Raw genomic sequence first — 22,426 nt, forward strand, 5'->3', positions numbered from 1 at the left:
GGGTTGGGTTGAACTCAAGAATCTATGAGTACCTCTAAGCACTGACATCCTATGAATTTGTGCAATAATGTTAAATGAAGAAGGCAGATCATAAAATTCACATGTACATGAGTAATTCTGTAAATGTGTATGTGTGAGTACTGCCCAGAGTCAGAGTAGGACTCAGACTGATTTAAATAACTGTGTTCAAAATATTTGAGACTTTTTCCCTAAGTGTACAATAATATTAAAAAAATAAAATTGAATATCTATGGACACATTTTGTAATGCTTTCCCAGTTCAATATTATAGGATTTAACCTTCAAATAAATTTATTTAATAAAAATGAGCTGTCAGTATATGTGTGTGTGTATATATATGTCCTGATAAATTTTCAATTCTTTTTCTGCCTTGAACTCTTGTTTCTATTAGATTTATAATAACACTTTCAATGAAATAGTTCTGCAGTTGGCAAACTTTTTCTGTATAGGGCTCAATAATGAATATTTCAGGCTTTGAATATTTTGGGCTGTTCAGTCTCTGTTTCAACTACTCAACACTACTAGTGCAGCACAAAAGCAGTCAGAGACAATATGTAAAGAAATGAGTGTGGCTGTATTCCAATGAACCTTTATGTACAAAACAAGCAGTGCCTGTAGATTGCCAAACACTGAAATAGTTGATAATAAAATCTAAAAGTATAGAATACTTAGCAAAATGCTCAATAGTTATAAATACCATCAAAGTCTTTTAGTTTTAAATGTTTAAAAGGAAAAATATTTTAAATGTATAGTTTTAGAGACAGTTCTGCATTTTAATTAAATTCTCTTCTGGCAAAATTTCCCGATAGATAAAGGGCGTAATTTGTGATAAAGTTTGCACACCCATACCTAGTCTTGCCTTGTGTGTCACGATCCTTCTGTTATTGTAGGCTCTGGCATATATGAATTACACAGAATGCCAAGTGAAAGTAGAAGAAAAACATCAGTTTCAAAAAGCCCTTGGTATTTCCTGGTGCTCATTCAGGCCAAATAGCAATATTATGCTTTATATTTCCTTATGAGAGGCTCACCAGGGTCAGTCCAGGAAATGAGTTGTGAATTTATCTCAAAATTTGTCAAAATAAGGTTATTGATGTATTTGAGCATGTATGTGCCACCAAAGTTCTATGCCACTTCAGAAGTGGGAGAAAGGGTTGATATGTGGTTTGGGTGGTATACTTTGGATGATAAAATATTGAATTTCTGGTACAATTCAAGGGTTTATAGAGACATTAGGAGAGACTATTTGCAGTCAGTATTATCCTAAATTCCAGTACTCTAGTGACCATGTTTTTATATGTTGTTTTATGTGTGTTCATTTTTTCTCCTTTCATAGTCTGTAGGATCTTTGAAGGCAAAGACAGTGTCTAATGTTTCTTTTATCCTCAATGTAGTGATTAGCACTGTGTAAAGCACATATTGGGTGCTCAATATTTATTTTGGAGTCAGTTGAACACTTAAACTATTCCAGTGTCCAGCATGTATTTAGGGAAGTTTAGACATGTGCTAAAGCCAGACAGCCTGTGCTTTAATCCTAGCTATCATTTTTTTTTTAACTTTGTGACCTTACATGAGTTATATAACCTCTCTTATGCCTGAGGTTTTTATCTTTAAAAAAAGATAATAATAGTACCTGTCTCATAGGGTTGTTATATGAAATAAATGAGTTAATAGGTGCAAAGTTCATAGAGTGGTGAAAAGGAACTTAGTAGGTAACATCTGTATTAGCTATTATTATTAATATTTGTTGAGTAAATAAAAGGGTGGATAAATGAAGTCTCTAGAATTTATAGACTTAACATCAACGCTGTAAATCCATGGCTGATTCATGTCGATGTATGGCAAAAACCACTACAATATTGTAAAGTAATTAGCCTCCAACTAATAAAAATAAATGAAAAAAAAATCATGTCAGAATCCTGAAAAAAAAAATAATAAAGTGAAGCCTAGATGGTTATGAACATCAAAAAATAAATAAATAAATAAAGGGTGTAGACTAGCAGTGACTTGAATAACACTTAAAATTAATCAATGGAAAAACTCCTTTGGCTCTAGGATTCCTCAAGACTGATTTACAATTCCAAAACTTAAGTAGTGGCCTGTTGAGAAACAGGGGTTCCAATGAGGGGAAGGTGAAGGGGTTTATGTGTATGTGTAAGTGTGTGTGTGTGTATGATTCCTGAAACAAAGGCCTAGAGCAGTTTAACTGTTGAAAAAATACTCTGTGAATACCTGTGGCTAGAGACCAAAAAGTAATCTTCCCATGTGCTCAGAAAGCAAGAGACTTCCTAGTTGCTCAATAGATATGTTGTTCACTCACGAAAGTCAGTGATTCTTTATAGAGGTGTAATTTTTTTTTTTAGTTGGAGAGTGAAGCATAGGTGTTCGTGTTCTCTATCTCCTTCATAATGGATTTCTAAATGACAATTTATATATCTGCCAAGGTGGTTTAGTGGAAAGGCCATGGACTCTGGAATTGGGTTTGAATTTCAGAGCTATCACTTAATGTCACTTACTAGAGGGTCCTTGTGTTTTTTGATCCTCAGTTTTATCATCAATAAAATGGCCAATTTCTACTGGGGAAACAAAGGAAACAGCGACAGACTTTGTTTTCTTGGGTTCCAAAACTACTGCAGATGATGGTGACTGCAGTGAAAGACACTTGCTCCTTGGAAGAAAAACTATGATGAACCTAGGCAGCATATTAAAAAGCAGAGGCATTACTTTGCCAGAAAAGGTCTGTATAGTCAAAGCTATGGTTTTTCCAGTAGTCATATATGGATGTGAGAGTTGGACCATAAAGTAGGCTGAGTGCTGAAGAACTGATGCTTTTGAGCTGTGGTGTTGGAAAAGACTCTTGAGAGTCCCTTGGACTGCAAGGAGATCAAACCAGTCAATCCTAAAGGAAATCAGTCCTGAATATTCATTGGAAGGACTGATACTGAAGTTGAAGCTCCAATACTTTGGCCACCTGCTGCAAAGAGCCAACTCATTGGAAAAGACCCTGATGCTGGGAAAAATTGAAGGCAGTAGGAGAAAGAGACGACAGAGGACAAAATGGTTGAATGGCATCACTGACTCAATGGACGTGAGTTTGAGCAAGCTCTGGGAGATGGTGAAGGACAGGGAAGCCTGGCATGCTGCAGTTCACGGGGGTCACAAAGAGTTGGACATGACTGAGCGACTGAACAATAGCAACAAAAGTGACCATAATAAGATGCATTTCACAGATATACTGTGACAATTGAATGTGATGTGATAATCAAATAATATGATGTAGTGTTTAATAACTTTAGAGTCAGACAGCCAGGCATGGGCAAAAGTGTTCTACAAATATTATCTCATTTAGTCCTCATAGGACCTATATGGAGGAGTGCCATTATTCTTGCTATTATACAGAAAAAGAAAGGATATGAAAATCTTAACTTGTAAAAGTTAACAAATGAAGGAATGGTTATTAATTTCCAAAAATGAGTTTATGTTTATGACGAACTGTAGCTATGAAGAACTGTAGCCATAGCCACACTCCCAATCATGCAACTTCCTTCTTAGAGGTTGGGGACCAGAACTAAGCATATAATGTTGGTATGGCCTGGAAAATCCCTTGGACAGAGAAGCCTAGGAGGCTACAGTCCATGGGGTTGCAAAGAGTCGGACACGACTGAGTGACTTCACTTTCACTTTCTTTTCTTTCATGGACAGATTAACACATAAGATATAGGTGTCAACTCTCTCTTTCTGGACACTGTTTCCTTTGAAATGATCTAACATCACATTACATTTGCTGGCAATAGCACATTGTTGATTAACAAACAGTTTACCATTATTCTGGAGAAGGAAATGGCAACCCACTCCAGTATTCTTGCCTGGAGAATCCCATGGACGGAGGAGCCTGGTAGGCTACAGTCTATGGGGTCGAAAAGAGTCGGACACGACTGAGCGACTTCACTTTTACCATTATTCACTAAAACCAAGTCTTTTAGTGTGTATTGCTGGAAAGCATAATTTTCCTGCCATCTCATGCAATTAGTTATTGGACTCCTCAACAGAACTATACAGTTATTAAAATTAAATTTTATCTCATTAGATTTAAACTTATTTTGGGATTCTTTGTTGGTTATATAATAACCTATTTATCTATCATGTATCATCTACTTAAATGACTTTTTTTCCTGTTTTCCCTATTTCTTAACATTAATCAAGCACCTACTATATACCAGGCATTCTTGATGTGGATATTAGAGATCCAAAAATGAATTAAATATCTGCTGCCTTCAAAGACTCCTCATGCTCTTGGATAAGACTAATTATTCATAATAAATTTGAGAGCAAAAAGGTAGAAACAACTAAATATGTCCAGAGTGATGTGTGAGATAAGAGAATCTTCACAAAGCAGAAGACATTTTAGGCCAGATTTGATAATGATGATAATAGGCACTATTATTCCCTAATATTCATTCAATAAATACTGACCAACTTATCTAATGATCAGTTATTGAATGTTGATCATATTTCTGGCATCCACATTGGGGGAGTTTCAGTAGTAAATCACACAGACATGGAACTTAGTGTCTAAAATAATTGCATAATTACAAGTTATTAAGTAATTTATTAAAAGTGAGTGTCAACATAATATAGTGCTTTGAAAGCATGGATTTTGAGACCAGACTATCTGGTTACAAATCCCCAGTTCTACTACTTACCAGATGTATGACCTTATGTAAATAAATTTGTTTGTACTTCTTTGTACTTTGTACTTCATCTGAAAAATGGGAATAAAAATAACACCGACTTCATTGGATTGTTATGAGGATTGCATTGCATAGTAATCTAAAGTGCTTGGAATAGTTCCTAGCCCATAGCAAGTGATATATAGGTATTAATGCACAAAGAACAGAAAAGAAGAAATACTGTAAGACTTGGAAGCACATAGCATATAACAAGGGGAAGGGACAACTTAGTTTGGGAATTTAAGAAAAGATTCCTGAGGATGTGATGATTAAGCTAAGATCTGCATTAGGGAAACCTTTTAAAAAGAAGGGACATGAAAGTTGACACTTGTGAAAGAACAGTAGGAGTCTGTGATGCCAGGTCTTTGAGCGCTGGTTTAAACAGACTGATCTTTGTCATAAAGAAATGGGAGACCATTGACATGTTTTAAGTGGGTGAGTGGTATGATAAACTTTATATATTGGAAAAGTCACTTTTTAATTAATTTTTATTGGAGTATAGTTGATTTATGCTGTATTAGTTCTGCTGTACAAAAAAGTGAATCAGTTATACATATATACACTCTTTTTTAGATCTCCTTCCCCCATTTACGTCACCACAGATCACTGAGTAGAGTTTCCTGTGCTATGCATGTTTGAAAAGAAAATAGATTAGAATAGATTAGAATGGGATAAAGCTAGAAATAAAGATACTAGTTAAGAGGCAGTGGCAATATACAGATGAAAGGTTATGGTGACTGGAAATAAGGAATGAATCAACTGGATTCATAATATCAACTGAAATGAAGAGACTTGAATATATCTGAGAAATATTCAAGAGGTAGACATTGCATAAATAGCTTAAGAGCTAAGTAATTTTGTGTGTGTGTGTGTGTGTATGTGTGTATTTATCAGTGAGAAAGGTAGTGATGAGAGAGATGGAGGAATTAAGGATAATATCCAAGTCTTTTGCTTTGAGTAACTAGATGAATAATGAGACCATTCACTGAGTAAATAAAACTGTGATGGAAAAGGTAATTCATAAGGAAAATAAATAAGTTCTGTTGCTGATTTATTAATATGTGCTAGGTATCATATTATATACTTTGTATGCATTATCAATATTTAGCAGCCCTGTGAGATGAGCATTATCATTTTACACTAGTCTCTTTCAGATTATGAAATCAAGGCTTAGAGAGGTTAAATAACTTTCTCAAGGTGACATAGCTAAATAAACGGCAAAGTTGGGATGTGAAACAGGGCCTGTCTGACCCTTTAAGCCCATGTTTCTCCATATTTCTCCATAGTTTCAGAGAATGACTTGGATCACCCTTTTCAGCTCCAACCAGCACCAAATCCCTGTACTCTTTCTTGCTTTATTTCTCAATATCTGCCTCAATGACTAAAATAAAGCCCTTAAATGTAAGTAAAATTTCCACAATTATTAAGTAAACTCTGATTTTGCAAGCTAGAAAGGGTGGGAAACTTGAGAAACCAAAGCAATGGAGAAAATTCAATACAAGAAGCTTTCCATTCCACCTAACATTGCCCGATCACTACTAGGAAAGTCAGCTTTCCTGCTGGCACTCTTACTCCTCTGATTTGTCCTTCCATATAACTGGCGACGGGCTTCTTTGTGCTTCCCTGGAGGCTCAGATGGTAAAGAATCCACCTGCAATGTGGGAGACCTCAGTTCGATCCCTAGGTTGGGAAGATCACCTGGAGGAAGGCAAGGCAACTCACTCCAGTATTCTTACCTGGATACTCCCCATGGACAGAGGAGTTGAGGAGCTTGGCAGGCTATAGTCCACGGGGTTGCAAACAGTCAGACATGACTGAGCGACTAAGCACAGCACGACACATAACTGGTGACATGACCTTTTTCCTTACTAATAATGGTATTTTCCTAATTCTGAACTGGCACAAACAGTCTACAAAGGGATTTTGTGTTATGTTCAGTCATAAAAAGGAAGTCTGGTGGATATATTCTGGTTACCAAAATTTTGGAAGTTCTTGGACATTTTGACCATTTTGGTGGTGTCTTGGAAGATGATATCTGAAATCAGGGCTGTTCTAAAAAACCTGAGTCATTTGCTTCCTCTTGCCATATCCCAAACTGCAAATTATACCAGTATATCTTCCCACTCTTAACTTAGACCATTGATAAATCAGTGAATGGGACAAGGACGAGGCTTTTTATTTATGTTTATGTCAGCCTTTTATTTAGTTACGCATCACCTTTAATAGTTGGCCCTGAGTCATTTGTGAGCCATATTCCACTACAGCCTCTATCTATAAAATATTAGAATGAGAATGCTTACTGAAGTCTCACACTCTATTCTTTGCATGGATACCTTGTTAATAACACAAACAAAAACAAACAAAGTTGATTTATCATCAGTTGTTTTCAGTGAATGTGTGTTGGCTTCAAGTATATACTTTTTATAAGTTTTCAAGGATCATTCCTTAAACAAGCCATTGTTTGAATCTCACCTGAGTTCAAAAGGTTCATTTGTGTTTTATCAAAAGCTCCCTCTTCCTCTTTCTGATAATGCTTACTCTGGTAAACTATCTTTAGCTTTCAAGCTTCTCTGCAATCCTCCAGGTCTGTTTAATACCCATTTGTTTAACCTTTCTCACAATTTCTTGGTATGTGATTTTTCCGATTTAGGAGCCTTGAACTCATTTAAAGCAATTACATCTTTTACAGTCACCTCACATCATTTGTATTTCAAACACTTCTAGCCAATATTTATGTCTAGGCTCATGTCTAACCAATGTTCATGTTTAGGCCTGTCTGAGGACCATTCTCCTTGTCACTTTATTTAATACTGGAAGTAGGAAGTGATTTCTCAGATTAGCTAGTTGTCTCCCAGAAGAGTGCAGTACCCTGAGCTATGAGATAGTGTAACAAGTCTATAAAAGCTCTGAAAATTGTCTCTAATAGTCTATCAATAGGGAGGCTACTGCTCCATGCAGCAAAATTTTGTGAATTAGAAAAAGTCATTCTCACACTCTCCTTGACCCCTCATACGCCTAACAGTCCCAGTTATGCAAGAGAAAACTTCCTTTGGGGAGATGATGTAGCTTGAAACCAGGGTACATAGGACAAGAGGAATAGGAACTGGATTTCAGCCCTCCATCATGCTCTTCACCAGGCTCCCTTGTGCAGTGAATAACTTACAAAACTGCACACAGTGAGTCCTGTCTGTGAGGAAAAGAAGAAACACCAATAGATAAGACAGGGGTGCTGTCAAAACTTTCCTACATCGATGTTGCCAAAGGTTGACTTGGGACATGAAATTCAGTTTCCGTCTTAATTTCTTGACATTATATCTGTGCTTCCAAAAGCATTCGTCTATGAAGCATTTGTCTATAGGAATTAACAAATATTAATTTCATGTAAAATGGATCAATCGATTTTTATTTTGAAACAATTATTCAGAAAAGGCATTCAGATGTTAAAAATGGGACCACAATCCTGTCTGATCAATATGTCTCCTATAATTTCCCTGTCAAATGACAAGAATAGAAGAAGTAGCCCCTTCTAGTGTGCTCAGTGGTTCAAACCATGGGATCTTGATTCAAACTACCTGGATCCAAAACTTGTCTCTGCCACTTCCTAACTGTAAACTTGAGCAAGTCATTTAATCTCTGTGTCTCAGTCTCCTCATGAGTCAAATGAGAATCATAATAGCATTTACTTCATAGATTTGTTGTGATAATGAAATTATATGGCACATGTAAAGTATTAAGTATAATGCCTGGCACATGGTGAGCATGTAATAATTATTAATTATTAATAATAATCAGAAAGTTTTGTAGAAGGACATAATGTCAGATCTGGAACAGAAGAAGTAGTCCATTCTACTATATGTGGATTGAAAGGAATTCCAGAGAACCTAAATGTTCAAACCAGAAAACTGCCAATTGTATAAGAAATTGAGTCTTATTGATGAAAAGAAATTTGGCTTAGATAACTCAGAGAGGTAGTGGCCTCTTCTAACCCAGTGTATCTGTCATTACATAGTTCTTAACTGGGATTGCATATTTGGAGGGCTGATGAAGATGATTATTCAAAAATTATAAAACAACAGGCCTGTTCTTTCTCTCCAGTTCTGCTAATGGACCTCCACTCACTACTTGAAGGGAGACAGAACTCGAATAACTTAGTGGTTAAACTGACCCAGAGATGAATAGCAAAGAGAGTATGCAGTTTGATGTCCAGAGTCTTGAATTCTAGTACTGATTTTACCACTGAACTAGCTGTGTGGCATTGGGACAAGTTGCTTGCCCATTTGGTATCTCAGTTTCCTCACATGAAAAATGTAAATAAGAATAGTTGCTTTGTTTTCTTGACAGAGTTTTTGGAAAGCGGAATGCAACAGTATATGCATAAGCCAAATGTGGTCTTAATGCTGAGTGAATTTGTATTGATTGTATCATGTTAATTCTGGTCATTTATGACACTTCCCAGGATGTGTTACAGGACGCAGTACTTGGATGCAATCTCAAAAACAACAGATGATCTCTGTTTGTTTTGAAGGCAAACCATTCAAAATTCAATACCACAATAATCCAAGTCTATGCCATGACCAGTAATGCTGAAGAAGCTGAAGTTGAACGGTTCTATGAAGATCTACAAGACTTTCTAGAACTAACACCCAAAAAGATGTCCTTTTCATTATAGGGGACTGGAATGCAAAGTCATGAAATACCTGGAGTAACAGGCAAGTTTGGGCTTGGAGTACAGAATGAAGCAGGGAAAAGGCTAATATAGTTTTGCCAAGAGAATGCATTGGTCATAGCAAACACCCTCTTCCAACAACACAGGAGATGACTCTATACATGGGCATCACCAGATGGTCAATACCGAAATCAGACTGATTATCTTCTTTGCAGCCAAAGATGGAGAAGCTCTGTACAGTCAGCAAAAACAAGACTGGGAGCTGACTGTGGCTCGGATCATAAACTCCTTATTGCCAAATTCAGACTTAAATTTAAGAACGTAGGGAAAACCACTAGACCATTCAGGTATGACCTAAATCAAATCCCTTACAAATATACAGTGGAAGTGCGAAATAGATTCAAGGGATTATATATGATAGACAGAGTGCCTGATGAAAATGGATGGAGGTTCATGACATTGTACAGGTGGCAGTGATCAAGACCATCCCCAAGAAAAAGAAATGCAAAAAGCAAAATGGCTGTCTGAGGAGGACTTACAAATAGCTGTGAAAGGAAGAGAAGCGAAAAGCAAAGGAGAAAAGGAAAGATATACCCATTTGAATGCAGAGCTCCAAAGAAGAGCAAGGAGAGATAAGAAAGCCTTCCTCAGTAATCAATGCAAAGAAATAGAGGAAAACAATAGAATGGGAAACACTAGATAACTCTTCAAGAAAATTAGAGATACCAAGGGAACATATCATGCAAAGAAGGGCTCAATAAAGGACAGAAATGGTATGGACCTAACAGAATCAGAAGATATTCAGAGTGGTGGCAAGAATACACAGAAGAACTATACAAAAAAGATCTTTACGGCCCAGATAATCACGAAGGTGTGATCACTCACCTAGAGTCAGCCATCCCAGAGTGTGAAGTCGAGTGGGCCTTAGGAAGCATCACTATGAACAAAGCTAGTGGAGGTGATGGAATTCCAGTTAAGCTACTTCAAATTTTAAAAGATGATGCCATGAAAGTGCTGCACTCAATATGCCAGCGAATCTGAAAAACTCAGCAGTGGCTACAGGACTGGAAACGGTTAGTTTTCATTCCAATCCCAAAGAAAGTCAATGCCAAAAATTGCTCAAACTATGGCACTACTGCACTCATCTCACACTCCAGTAAAGTAATGCTCAAAATTCTCCAAGCCAGGCTTCAACAGTACATGATCTGTGAAATTCCAGATGTTCAAGTTGATTTTACAAAAGACAGGGGAACCAGAGATCAAATTGCCAACAACTGTTGAATCATCGAGAAAGCAAGAGAGTTCCAGAAAAACACCTATTTCTGCTTTATTGACTATGCCAAAGCCTTTGACTGTGTGGATCACAATAAACTGTGGAAAATTCTGAAAGAGATGGGAAAGCCAGATCACCTGACCTGCCTTCTGAGATATCTGTATTCAGGTCAGGAAGCAACAGTTAGAACCAGACATGGAACAACAGACTTGTTCCAAATAGGGAAAGGAGTACGTCAAGGCTGTATATTGTCACACTGCTTTTTTAACTTAGATGCAGAGGACATCATGAAAAACGTTTGGCTGGATGAAGCACAAGCTGGAATCAAGATTGCCGGGAGAAATATCAATAAACTCAGATATGCAGATGACACCACCCTTGTGGCAGAAAGTGAAGAAAAACTAAAGAGCATCTTGATGAAAGTGAAAGATGACAGTGAAAAAAGTTAGCTTAAAGCTCAACATTCTGAAAACTAAGATTATGGCATCTGGGCCCATCACTTCATGGAAAATAGATGGGGAAACAGTGGAAATAGTGACAGACTTTATATTTTGGGCTCCAAAACCACTGAAGATGGTGACTGCAGCTATGAAATTAAAATTCACCTCCTCCTTGGAAGAAAAGTTATGACCAGCATAGAGAGCATATTAAAACACAGAGACATTACTTTACCAACAAGTTCCATCTAGTCAAAGCTATGGTTTTTCCAGTAGTCATGTATGGATATGAGAATTGGACTATAAAGAAAGCTGAGCACTGAAGAATTGATGCTTTTGAACTGTGGTGTTGGAGGAGACTTTTGAGAATCCCTTGGACTGCAAGGAGATATTCAACCAGTCCATCCTAAAGGAAATCAGTTCTGAATATTCATTGGAAGGACTGATATTGAAGTGAGAATCCAATACTTTGACCACCTGATGTGAAGAAATGACTCATTTGAAAAGACCCTGATGTTGGGAATGATTGATCATAGGCAGCAGGAGAAGAGACCAACAGAGGATAGATGGTTGGATGGTACCACCAACTCAATGGACATGAGTTTGAGTAAACTCCGGGAGTTGGTGATGGACAGGGAGGCCTGGCGTGCTGCAGTCCATGGGGTTGCAAAGAGCTGGACATGACTGAGCAACTGAACTGAGCTGAACTGAACTGAACTGAGGATGTCTTATTTAAAGTGCCTTTATAGGGTGGAGGGAGAAGATGGTTAGCTTCCTTTTCCAATTAAAACACCATCTTTCTTTACTTGGGGAAACTTTTATTTCTCCACTGGCTGTGTCAGTCATTGGACATGTATGTTCCCATTTTTGTGAAGGATCTCTAAACTCTAGGTTCTTTCTGCACCTGTTTATTTCAGTCTTGCTTAGTCATTTGACTCTCTGTGACCCCATGGATGCCAGGCTTCCCTGTCCATCACCAACTCATTTTGCTTGCTCAAACTCATGTCCATCGAGTCAGTGATGCCATCAAACCATCTTGTCCTCTGTCATCCCCTTTTCTTTCTGCCTTCAATTTTTCCGAGTATCAGAGTCTTTTCTAAGAGTCAGTTCTTCACATTAGGTGGCCAAAGTATTGGAGTCACAGCTTCAACATCAGTCCTTCCAATGAATATTCAGGACTGATTTCCCTTAGGATTGACTAGTTTGATCTGCTTGCAGTCCAAGGGACTCTCAAAAGTCTTCTCCAACACCAAAAGTTCAAAAGCATCAATTCTTTGGTGCTCAGTTTTCTTTATAGTCCAACTCTCATATCCATACATGACTACTGGAAAAATCATATCTTTGACTAGATGGAACTTGTTGGTAAAGTAATGTCTCTGCTTTTTAATATGGTGTCTAGTTTGGTCATAGCTTTTCTTCCAAGGAGCAAGCATCTTTTAATTGCATGGCTGCAGTCACTACCTGCAGTGATGTTGGAGCACAAGAAAATAAAGTCTGTCACAGTTTCCATTGATACCCCATCTATTTGCCATGAAGTGATGGGACCAGATACCATGATCTTCCTTTTTTGAATGTTGAGTTTTAAGCCAGCTTTTTGACTCTCCTCTTTCACTTTCATCAAGAAGCTCTTTAGTTCTTCACTTTCTGCCATATGGATGGTGTCATTTGCATATCTGAGATTATTGATACTTTTACTGGCAAACTTGATTCCAGCTTGTGTTTCATCCAGCCTGGCATTTTGCATTATGTACTCTGCATACAAGTTGAAGAAGCAGGCTGACAGTATACAACTTTTTTGTACTCCTTTCCCAATTTTGAACCCCTCCATTGTTCCATGTCCAGTTCTAACTGTTGCTTTTTGCCCTGCATACAGATTTCTCAGGAAGCAGGTAAGGTGGTCTGGCTTTCCCATCTCTTTCAGAATTTTCTGCAGTTTATTGTGATCCATGCAGTCAAGGGCTTTAGCATAGTCAATAAAGCAGAAGTAGATGTTTTTATGGAATTCTCTTGCTTTTTCTATGACCCAATGGATATTGGCAATTTAACCTTTGGTTCTTCTGCCTTCTCTTTGTATGGTCTTCATCAATGTTTTTGATTCAGGACACAGCGATGCAAACATTTTCGTATATTATAAAACACTTTCCCATATATAATCACTGTTAACAGTTTGGAACATTTTCTTCAGAACTGTTTTGTTCCTAATACACAAAAAATAAGTGGGTGCATGCTTAGTTGCTCAGTCATGTCTGACTCTTTTTGACCCTTTGGACTGTAGCCCACCAGACTCCTCTGTCCTTGGGATTTTCAGGCAAGAATTCTGGAGTGAGTTGCCGTTTCCTCCTCCAGGGGGATCTTCCCAGCCCCAGGATTGAACCCACATCTCTTGTGTCTCCTGCACTGCAAGAGGATTCTTTACCTGCTGAGCAGTATATGTTTATAGTTTCATAGTTTTCATATGTTTATAGTTTCATCTATAGTTTCACAGATGATATCTATTTTATTTTATAAGAATGGGGTTATACCATTATAATATATTGTCATTTCCTTTATCCACTTAACACATCTTGAATATATTTCAATTTGAGTATAAACAATTGCCTTTATTCCTTTTAACAAAATCATAGCATTCCATTTAATCACTCCCTTATTGATCTATATTTACATTGTTCCCAAATTTTCACAAGGTCAAACAATTTTGCAATTAGAAATTACTCTGTGTCCTTCCCCTCTGTGTGTGGATGTGTGTCTATCTTTTTGTAATCATCTAGGTTTTTCTGTAGGATAAATTTCTTTTTAATTTCTGGATCAAACGGCATGGACATTTCAAATTCTCATTGAGTCTAGCATATTGTCCAATTTTCACCCTAGTTGTCAGTCAATATGCAAACTGAATTCCATACATCTTTTAATTTATACATTTGATTGGTGAAAAGTGCAATTGCCATTTTAGTTTGAAATTATAAATATGAACTGAGAATCTGTTCATATATTTAATGGCTATTTCTATTTTTTTTTTTTTTTGGTCAAGATCTTTTTTATATCCTTTGTCCCTTTATCTTTAAAAGTATTAACCATATTTGTTATGTAGGTTTCAAAGATGTTAAAATTAAAACAAGAGCCAGTCCAAGTGAGACAATAGTGTTCGAGACAAAGAATCAAGAGGCTTGAGGTCTAAACCCTATTTAGACAGTAGCTTTCTGTGCAACCATGAACATGTCAATCCTTAAATTAAAAAAAAAAAAAGAGTTATAATTACTATTTCATTTTCTTAAGATAGTAGTATTTCTATAAAAATCAAATGAGTTTTTTTTTAACAAGTATAAAGCAATATTGTCAAATAAAGCAGCCAGTCTGAAAACTGACAGAATCAAAAATGCGATTTAGACTAAAAAAGCCATGCTGTTTATTTTAAAAGATTTTCTTACTTAAAAATCCATGAGTTAAAAGAAATTAGTTTCTACAGAAATATTTGCACAAATGCAAACATATATGTGCATATTAATATATATGCTTAATGTGCATTTATTATATTCATGAAAAATTGGAAATCCAATAAATGTTTATTAGTGAGAGGTTACTTAAATTTATATTTCTCCTCAATGAAATATTCTGAAGTCACTGAAATGGAATAAGATTCATCTATATGTGCTGACAAAGAAAGATATGCATAATATATTAAGTGAAAAAGGAAAATGGTAAAACATTAAGTATGTATGTCCATACACATGTAAAATAAATGATAAAATGTGTCTAGGTGTATATATAAAATAGTATGTAATAAACAGATACTATATAATTATCTATAGTAATTGTCCAATAATTATATTACACATGTAACATATATTCAATCTAGAGCAGAGCTCATCAAATGACAACTCATTGGCCAAATTCAGCACCACCACCTGTTTTCGTAAGTAACGTTTTATTGGAAAGCAACCATGACCATTTGTTTATGAACTCTCTCTGATAGCTCTCATGATATGGTCCACAAAGCCTAAAATATTTGCTATTTGACTCCACATAAAAAGTTTCCTGGTTCCAGATTGAGAGAAATATATTCTGTACCATTAACAGTTATAACCTCAGAATGGTGAACTTATGAGAGACATTAGCTTTCTAAGATACATTTCTTCAAGGGACTATGCCTTTGATCCAATTGATTTCTTCAAATGACTGCATCTTACATAATTATAGTACTGATGCAAAAATCAAGAATTTGACATTGATAGAATGTGTAAATATAGTTCAGTGTCATTTGATAATATGTGTAGATTTGTATAGCCATCATGGAAATCAAGATACAGAATTATTCCATTACCACAAATATCTCCTTTGTGCTGCTCCTTTGTATTTACTCAGCCTTTTCCTCACCTCACTATCTCTAACTCCCAGCAATCACTAGTCTCCTTAAGTCTCTTACTTCAAAATTGCTATATAAATGAAAAATAAAATATACCACCATTGGAAAGTGTCTTCCACTCACCATAATGCCTTTGAGACTCATTTAAGTTATTGAATCAACAGTTCATTGCTTTTATTGCTGATTGGTTTCCCACTATATGGATGTTCTACAGTTGTTTATTCATTTATATATTGAAGACAATATATATATTTAACTGTTCCAATCTATTCAAAATTAATATTTTGTCATGTTGCTTCTTGTTTGTTTAAGTTTTTATTGAAATATAGTTGATTTACAATGTTAGTTTCATGCATACACAGAATGATTCAGATACATTTTTAAGATTCTTTTTCCATTATTACAAGATAAAGAATGTAGTTCCCTGTGCTGTATAATAGGTCTTTGTTGGTAATCTATTTTATATATTCAAGAAGGAAATGGCAATCCACTCCAGTATTCTTACCTGAAAAATGCCACGGACAGAAGAGGATGGCAGGCTACAGTCCTTGGAATCACAAAGAGTTAGACATGACTTAGTGACTGAGCACGCATTTTATACATCATTTCAGTTCAATCCAGTCACTTAGTCGTGTCTGACTCTTTGTGATCCCATTGACTGCAGCACGTCAGGCTTCCCTGTCCATCACCAATTCCTGGAGCCTACTCAAACTCATGTCCATCAAGTCAGTGATGCCATCCGACAATCTCGTCCTCTGTTGTCCCCTTCGCCTCCCACCTTCAATCTTTCCTAGCATCAGGGTCTTTTCAGATGAGTCAGTTCTTCGCATCAGGTGGCCAAAGTATTGGAGTTTCAGCTTCAGCATCAGTCCTTCCAATGATCATTCAGGACTGATCTCCTTTAGGATGGACTGGTTGGATCCTTGCAGTCCAAGGGACTCTCAAGTGTCTTCTCCAACACCACAGTTCAAAAGCAGTTCAATTCTTCAATGCTCAGCTTTCTTTATAGTCTTAACTCTCACATCCATATATGACTACTGGAAAAACCATAGCCTTGACTAGATGGACATTTGTTGGCAAAGTAATGTCTCTGCTTTTTAAAATGCTGTCTAGGTTGGTCATAGCTTTCCTTCCAAGGAGTAAATTTCATGGCTGCAGTCACAATCTGCAGTGGTTTTTGGAGCCCCCCGAAATAAAGTCTGCTGAAAGGTTGTTCTTTACCAGCTGAGCTATCTGAACCATGAAAGATGCTGGGATTCTTGGCCTCCAGAGGAGAAGAATTCAATCCGGGGCCAGAGACGAGGCTTGATTGCTCAAAGCCTTTGTGCAATGAAGCTTTATTAAAGTATAAAAGAGATAGAGAAAGCTCTTGACATAGACATCAGAAGAGGGCAGAAAGAGTGCCCCCTCGCTAGTGTTAACAATGTAGTTATATACCTTTTAATTAGTTATTAAAATGAATCAAAAGAATATCTGGAGGTTGTAAAGATCTTACTAGACCCACTCCCATAATTTACAGTTTAAGATAACAGGATTACCCAGAAGGTTTTTTCCAGAAATTGTCCTCAAGCAGGATACATTATTGTTATATAACCCTAAGGAATGTAGAAGGAAAACGAGTTTGTCCTTTCCTTCTCCTTGAGAATTCTAGACCCCTATATCTTTGGGCACCCCCGGACTTCTTATCAACCAGGCTAGGAATAGACTCTCTCACTGCCTCTGTTCCCACTGTTTCCCATCTATTTGCCATGAAGTGATAGGACCAGATGCCATGATCTTAGTTTTCTGAATGTTGAGCTTTAAACCAACTTTTTCACTTTTCTCTTTCATTTTCATCAAGAGGCTCTTTAGTTTTTCTTCATTTTCTGCTATAAGGGTGGTGTCATCTGCACATCTGAGGTTATTGATATTTCTCCCGGCAAACTTGATTCCAGCTTGTGCTTCACCCAGCCCAGAATTTCTCATGATGTGCTCTGCATATAAGTTAAATAATCAGGGTGACAACATACAGCCTTGATGTACTCCTTTGCCTATTTGGAACCAGTCTGTTCTTCCGTGTACAGTTCTCCCTGTTGCTTTCTGACCTGCATACAAATTTCTCAAGAGGCAGGTCAGGTGGCCTGGTATTCCCATCTCTTGAAGAATTTTCCATAGTTTGTTGTGATCCATGCAGTCAAAGGCTTTGGCATAGTCGATAAAGCAGAAATAGATGTTTTTCTGGAACTCTCTTGCTTTTTTGATGATCCAGCAGATGTTGGCAATTTAATCTCTGTTTCCTCTGCCTTTTCCAAAACCAGCTGGAACATTTGAATGTTCACAGTTCACACATGGTTGAAGCCTGGCTTGGAGAATTTTGAGCATTACTTTACCAGCATAGGAGAACAGTATGAAGGATTGTTTTATTTCCTTGGAGAATTGACCTCTTTAGCATTATGTAATATTCTTCTCCATCCCTGAAAGTTTTCCTTTCTCTGAAGTCAGCTTTGTCTGAAATTAAAGTAGCTACTCTAACTTTCCTTTGATTAGTATTAGCATGTGAATCTTTCTATATTCCTTGACATTTTTTGTTGTTATGGCCATATACTTGCAATATAAAATTCACCATACAACCATTTTTAATTGTGCACTTAGTATACTGACAATGCTGTGCAAATATCAAAAATATGGAGTCCCAGAACATTTTCATCACTCCAAAAGGAAAATACGTATTAAATAGTCACTCCACAACCCCCGTCCTTCTGGCCCCAGATACAATTAATCCAATTTCAGTCTCTATGGATTTACCTATTCTGAATATTTCACATAAATGGAATCTTATATGTGGCTTTTGGTATCCACTTTCTTTCACTTAGATTGATGTTATCAAGGTTTGTCCATGTTGAAGCATGTGTCATTACTTAATACTCTATTACCTGAATATACCACATTTTTTGTTCATTTATATGTTAACAAGCATTTGGGTTGTTTTTGGATGCTGTTCAGTCACTCAGTTATGTCAATGATGCTATCCAACTATCTCATCCTCTGTTTTCCCTTTCTCCTCCTGCCTTCAATCTTTCCCAGCATCAGGGTCTTTTGTAATGATTCAGCTCGTTGCATCAGGTGGCTGAAATTTTGGAGCTTCAGCTTCAGCATCTGTCCTTCCAAAGAATATTCAAGGTTGATTTCCTTTAGGGATGACTGGTTTGACCTCGTTGCTGTTCAAGCGACTCTCAAGAGTCGTCTTCAACATCACAGCTCAAAAGCATCAATTCTTCAGCGCTTGGCCTTCTTTATGGTCCAACTCTCACAACCATACATGACTACTGGGAAAACCATAGCTTTGAATAGATGGACCTCTGTCGGCCAAGTGATGTCTCTGCTTTTTAATATGCTATCTAGGTTTGTCATAGCTTTTCCTCCAAGAAGCAAGTGTCTTCTAATTTCATGGCTGCAGTCACCATCTGCAGTGATTTTGGAGCCCAAGAAAATGAAGTCTGTCACTGTTTCCATAGTTTCCCCATCTATTTGCCATGAAGTGACCGGATTCCATGATCTTCATTTTTTGAATGTTGACTTTTAAGCCAGCTTTTTCATTCTCCTCTTTCACGTTCATCAAGAGTCTCTTTAGTTCCTCTTTGCTTTCTTCCATAAAGGTGGTGTCATCTGCACATCTGAGGTTATTGATATTTCTCCCGGCAACCTTGATTCCAGCCTGTGCTTCCTCCAGCCCAGCGTTTCTTGTGATGTACTCTGCACATAAGTTAAATAAGCAGGGTGACAATATACAGCCTTGATGTACTCCTTTCCCAATTTGGAACCAGTCTGCTGTTCCATGTCTGGTTCTAACTGTCATTTCTTGACCTGCATGCAGGTCTCACAGGAAGCAAGTAAGGTGGCCTGGTATTCCCATCTCTTTAAGAATTTTCCACAGTTTGTTGTGATCCATACAGTCAAAGGCTTTAGTGTAGCCAATGAAGCAGAAGTAGATGTTCTTTTGGGATTCTTTTGTTTTGTCAATGAACCAATGGATGTTGGCAATTTAATTTCTGGTTCCTCTGTCTTTTTAAAATCCAGCTTGAACATCTGGGGCTTCTTGGTTCATTTGCTGTTAAAGCCTGGCTTAGAGAATTTTGAGCATTACTTTGCTAGCATGTGAAAAGAGAACAATTGTGTGATTGTTTGAACATTCTCTGACACTGGTAATTTTGACTAACGCTGCAATTAACATCTGTGCACACATTTATATTGAATGCTTGTTTTAATTCTTATGGTTATTTATCTAAGTGTGGAAATTCTGAGTGAGTGAATGAAGGTCTCTCAGTAGTGTCTGACTCTTTGCGACCCTATGGACTATACAGTCCATGGAATTCTCCAGGCCAGAATACTGGAGTGGGTAGCCTTTCCTTTCTCCAGGGGATCTTCCCAACCCAGGGATTGAACCCATGTCTCCTTCATTGCAGGTGGATTCTTTACCAGCTGAGCCACAAGGGAAGCCTAAGTTTAACACTTAAAATACTGTGTTTAACACTTTGAAGAACCCAAGCTGTCTTCTACTGCACCTGCTTTATTTTATATTCCCAGCAACAATGTATTGTGGTTCCAGTGTCCTCACATCCTGGCCAATACTCGCTATTTCTATTTTTTTTTTTTTTTTGTTATTGTCACTCTGGTGTATGTGAAGTGGTATATCATTGTGGTTTGGATTTGCCCTTCCCTTATGACTAATTATATTGAATATTTTCATGTATTTATTGGCCACTTGTACCTTTTTCTGAGAAATGTCAATTCAAGTCTTTTGCTTATTTTTAAATTGGGTTGTTTGTCTTTTTTCTTGTTGAGTGGTAAGAGTTCTCTATGCTGAGTACTACACACTTATCAGACATATAGTTAAAAGTATGTTGTTCAATTCTGTGCATTATCTTCTATTTTTCTCAGTAGCATTCTTTGCAGCACGAAAATTTTTAATTTTGAGGATGCACAATTTATCTATTTTTCCTTTGTTACTTGTTCAACTAAGTTCAGTCACTCATTCGTGTCTGACTCTTTGTGACCCCATGGACTGCAGCACCCCAGGCTTCCCTGTCCATCACCAACTCCAGGAGTTTACTCAGACTCATGGCCATTGAGTCGGTGATGCCATCCAACCATCTCATCCTCTGCGTTCCACTTCTCCTCCCGCCTTCAATCTTTTCCAGCACCATGGTCTTTTCCAATGAGCTAGTTCTTCACATCAGGTGGCCAAATTATTGGAGGTTCAGCTTCAGCATCAGTCCTTCCAATGAATATTCAGGACTGACTTACTTTAGGATTGAGTGCTTGGATTTCCTTGAAGTCCAAGGGACTCTCAAGAGTCTTCTCCAACATCACAGTTCAAAAGCATCAAATTTTGGCATGCAGCTTTCTTTATAGTCCAGCTCTCACAACCATACATGATTACTGGAACAACCATACCTTTGACTAGATGGACCATTGTTGGCAAAGTAATGTCTTGGCTTTTTAGTATGCTGTCTAGTTTGGTCATAGCTTTTCTTCCAAGGAGTAAGGGTTTTTAAATTTCATGGCTGCAGTCACCATCTGCAGTGATTTTGGAGCCCCCCAAAATAAAATCTCTCACATTTTCCATTGTTTCCCCATCTATTTGCCATGAAGTGATGGGACTGGATGCCATGATCTTAGTTTTCTGACTCTTGAGTTTTGAGCCAGCTTTTTCATGCTCCTCTTTCATTTTCATCAAGAGGCTCTTTAGTTCTTCTTCATTTTATGCCATAAGTGTGGTGTCATCTGCATATCTGAGATTACTGATGTTTCTCCTGGCAATCTTGATTCCAGCATGTGCTTCATCCAGCGTGGCATTTCACATGATGTACTCTGCATATTAGAGTTTTGCCAAGAGAACGCACTGGTCATAGCAAACACCCTCTTCCAACAACACAAGAGAAGACTCTACACATGCACATCACCAGATGGTCAACACCAAATCAGATTGATTATATTATTTGCAGCCAAAGATGGAGAAGCTCTATACAGTCAGCAAAAACAAGACCGGGAGCTGACTGTGGCTCAGATCATGAACTCATTATTGCCAAATTCAGACTTAAACTGAAGAAAGTAGGGAAAACTAGACAATTCAGGTATGACCAAAATCAAATCCCTTATGACTATACAGTGGAAGTGGGAAATAGATTTAAGGGACTAGATCTGATAGACAGAGTGCCTCATGAACTATGGACGGAGGTTCATGACATTGTACAGGAGACAAGGATCAAGACCATCCCCATGGAAAAGAAATGCAAAAAGGTAAAATGGTTGTCTGAGGAGGCCTTTCAAATAGCTGTGAAAAGAAGAGAAGAGAAAAGCAAAGGAGAAAAGTAAAGACATTCCATTTGAATGAAGAGTTCCAAAGAATAGCAAGGAGAGATAAGAAAGCCTTCCTCAGCGATCAATGCAAAAGAGGAAAACAACAGAATGGGAAAGACTAGAGATCTCTTCAAGAAAATTAGAGATACCAAGGGAACATTTCATGCAAAGATGGGTTCAATAAAGGACAGAAATGGTATGGGCCTAACAGAAGCAGAAGATATTCAGAAGAGGTGGCAAGAATACACAGAAGAATTGTACAGAAAAGATCTTCACAACCCAGATAATGACAATGGTGTGATCACTCACCTAGAGCCAGACATCCTGGAATGTGAAGTCAAGTGGGCCTTAGGAAGCATCACTACTAGTGATGCTTCTACTAGAACAAAGCTAGTGGAGGTGATGGAATTCCAGGTGAGCTATTTCAAATCCTAAAAGATGATGCTGTCAAAGTACTGTACACAATATGCCAGCAAATTTGGAAAACTCAACAGTGGCCACAGGACTGGAAAAGGTCAGTTTTCATTCCAACCCAAAGAAAGGCAAGTCCAAAGAATGGTCAAACTACCGCACAATTGCACTCATCTCACACTCTAGTAAA

The 22,426-nt window shown here is 37.5% G+C and overlaps 2 long non-coding RNA genes across 2 annotated transcripts in view; one reads left to right on the top strand and one right to left on the bottom strand.

The window, feature by feature from the left end:
* Positions 1-22,426, top strand: part of LOC122434808 — a 299,066-nt gene that overhangs the window by 105,759 nt on the left and 170,881 nt on the right. The gene's annotated exons all lie outside the window — the stretch shown is intronic.
* The window catches only part of LOC122434807, an 11,670-nt gene continuing 11,352 nt past the window's right edge, over positions 22,109-22,426 (bottom strand). The window contains exon 3 of the long non-coding RNA XR_006267460.1: positions 22,109-22,189. This is a non-coding gene — a long non-coding RNA (uncharacterized LOC122434807). The remainder of the gene's footprint in view (positions 22,190-22,426) is intronic.

The sequence above is a fragment of the Cervus canadensis genome, chromosome X (assembly GCF_019320065.1).
Source record: "Cervus canadensis isolate Bull #8, Minnesota chromosome X, ASM1932006v1, whole genome shotgun sequence".
NCBI classification, from domain to species: domain Eukaryota; kingdom Metazoa; phylum Chordata; class Mammalia; order Artiodactyla; family Cervidae; genus Cervus; species Cervus canadensis.